General features: G+C 27.9%; 1 protein-coding gene across 5 annotated transcripts in view; it reads left to right on the top strand.

Moving 5' to 3' along the window:
• The window catches only part of LOC101502245 (uncharacterized), a 24,685-nt gene extending 21,544 nt beyond the window's left edge, over nt 1-3,141 (top strand). For 3 of the 5 annotated variants that reach the window (XM_004499594.4, XM_004499592.4, XM_004499595.4), the window contains one exon: nt 1,486-1,711. The gene's annotated coding sequence lies outside the window, so the exon portion shown is untranslated. Of the gene's footprint in view, nt 1-1,485; nt 1,712-2,761 lie in introns of those variants that run through there. The other 2 variants (XM_073368184.1, XM_073368183.1) reach the window with 2 other exon arrangements.

Below are 3,141 nucleotides of genomic sequence, written 5' to 3'. Positions count from 1 at the left end.
AAATGGAAAAATAAATAAAAAAGTACGTTAATAAAAACTTTAACAAACTTCTGCAACAAAAATTGTGAAGAAAAAGTATGAGTAACAAATTGTTTCTATTAATGAGCTAACAATCGTAATTAAAGGAAAAAAAAAAGGCTAACGGTTATATATTAACTACAAAAAAGCTAATGGTTACAAAATTATTATTATTTAATAAATTAAAAAGAAGTTAACGGCTATAAATTAATAAAAAATGATAAATTTATTATATTAAATAAATTAATAAAAGGTAGAAAAAAAAGGTAACTGCTTTGAAGCACCGTTCCTTCCTGACAGTACCGTGATGACACCTTGGCACAACTCCAACGGTGAACCCACAAAAAACTGGGAGTTAAGTAATTACACGCTGACGGACGAACTCATTTTCACTCCCGTTGTAGATGCTCTTAGCGACCGATTTAGTGACGGAATAATATTTAATTTCAAAGTTTAAAATTTCGGTCGCTAGTGTGAAAGAAAATTTTTCTATTAGTAACAATTAACTATTGAATTTTTTGTCGGTAAAATTCAGTTGCGATTTTAGTCTCTAAATTTCATTAGCGACCGATTTAGTGACGAAAAAATATTTAGTTTCTAAGTTTAAAATTACAGTCTCTATTTCGGTCGCTAGTGTGACTGAAAATATTCAGTCTCTAAATCGGTCACTATAGACGAAAATTCTAGCAGTGTTACCAATTAAACTAGCATGTTCTTCTACAAACAAATGAGATGGATAAAAAATAGACTTTTAAAATAAATGAATCAATTTCTTCAATTGATAAAAATAGATGGATTAAAACTACAATCAAGTCAATTTTAATTATGAATCAAGACACTCGAAACCAAAGACACAAAAACTAGAGACAACCAGGATAGAGGAAATTAGAACAAACAACTATTATTATAAAATTAACATTATTTATATAAAAACAAAATTGGCATGAAATATATCTACATAATTACCTACAAAAATAACAAATGTGAACTTATCTCTGTATAAGTGTGATCCGCAGGAAAATCCTTATGTATTGCCTGCGGATTTATTTCCGCAGGAAAAGCCGCACGTAAATCGCTGATTTCTAGTAGTGAGAACAATTGAGACGTCGGTTGGGGTCATGGCCAAACCACCTTTACCAAAGATGTCTCAATTATCTTGGTGACCCACATTAAGATAATTGGGGAAGTTTTTCCATACTTTAAAGTTAAGAAAGGATCGTGAAGTTTTCCTATATTTAAGAAAAGAAAAAGGAAGATGAGGCTTTTCCACACCTGAGGGAAAAGAAAGAGGAACAATAGAATTTCCATAATTTAAGGAAAATGTAAAGTAAAGATTGTTTAAAAATGAACTCACATTTTAGTCATGTTTTACATTGCATATTAGGGAAAATTACTCCTAACTACCCTTCCCCTTTCTAGAACTCTCTGAGATTATTATTTCACCCTATATTTTCTTATGTATTATAGCAGATGGGAGGGACTAAGGTTGGATCCAGAACCAGAAGATTGAGTTTTTTTTTATCTTGTAGTTTCTTTTAAGAATTAAAATTATATGAAATTTTGGTACATCAGAGGATGATTGTAAACTATACATCTTGTAGTTATAATTTATTTGGATGATTGTACATATGATATTTTAAGTGATTGTCTATGATAATCTAAAATGTATGAATCTATTACCATATTATAGATATGCGGTGATGGTTGTTACAAAAACATTGTTTTATTAATTAACATAGTTTCAAAACTCATTTGCATAAAATTTATAACAAATAAAAATTTGTAAGCCCTCCCCTCAAAGACACAATATTCAAGAAGAATAAGTGAAGCTTGAGTTACATAATTTAATTAACTTTAACATAAAGAAGTGTTGGAATCAAGTTGGTTTTACTTAGAGTTTTGATGATAATAAACATATTTTATGAGAAAAATATATTTGACTTCATAGAGTATAAAATAAGATTTGTGTTATTGAAGAAAATCTAAAATAAGATTTGATTCAGATTTATAATTAAAGATAATTTAAAATAAGATTTGATTCAGATTTATAATTGAAAAAATTCTAAAATAAGATTTGATTCAAATTTGTAATTGAAGAAAATCTAAAATAAGATTTGATTCAAATTTATAATTGAAGAAAATTTTTGATCAAGTTGAAAAGAAGAGATCAAGATTTGAAGAAGATTTGATCAAGATTTATCTATAACAAAATATGTACAATATCAATAGAGAAATGTTATTTAAACACAAATACAAACACATATACCGTATACGTATACATACTTAAATATATGTACATATTTAAGGGACATTTTAATAATTTTATATTCTCTCTCCATTAATATACTCTTATCACTCTCTCTTTTTTAATTACTAATAAAATCAAATTAAAAAACAAACACCACATTCTCTCTCTTTCTTTTCATCTTCATCGATCTTCTTCCTCTCTCATTCTCTCTTCTCTCTCTTCCTTTTGGATCAACAAGTTAACTCTTGCGTTGACCTAGATTTTGTTTTTCAGATGTATTTCTTACACATTACTCTCCAAATCTACACTTCTTAGATAGGTATAAAAATTAAGCTTCATCATTGTTATTTTTATTGATAGGTCTAACACATTTCATATTTTGTTATTAATGGTGTGCTAATTATGGGTCTTTCTGAGTTTGTTTCTCGTTAACGGTGTAAATATTATTGGTTAATGACGTACAAATAGTGGTTAATGAATTATTTCTGTCTATAGGAAGAAGGAGAAATTATGGAAGAAAGGAAGAAGGAGAAACTATGGAAGAAAGGAAAGATGACTGTGTGATGTTTATTTTTGTTATTAATGGTGTGCTAATTATGGGTCTTTCTGAGTTTACGTTTTGGTTAATAGTGTAAATATTATTGGTTAACGACGTACAAATAGTGGTTAATGAATTATTTTTATCTAAAGGAAGAAAGAGAAATTATAGAAGAAAGAAAGAATGAGAAATTATGGAAGAAAGGAAAGATTAATGTGTGAGGTTTATTTTTGTTATTAATGGTGTGCTAATTACGGGTCTTTCTGAGTTTGTTTCTGGTTAATAGTGTAAATATTATTGGTTAACAACGTACAAATAGTGGTTAATGAATTATTTA

This window comes from Cicer arietinum, chromosome 5 (genome assembly GCF_000331145.2).
Source record: "Cicer arietinum cultivar CDC Frontier isolate Library 1 chromosome 5, Cicar.CDCFrontier_v2.0, whole genome shotgun sequence".
Lineage (NCBI taxonomy): Eukaryota > Viridiplantae > Streptophyta > Magnoliopsida > Fabales > Fabaceae > Cicer > Cicer arietinum.
The sequence above is the reverse complement of the archived record's forward strand: the minus strand, read 5'-3'. Positions and strand labels throughout refer to the sequence as shown.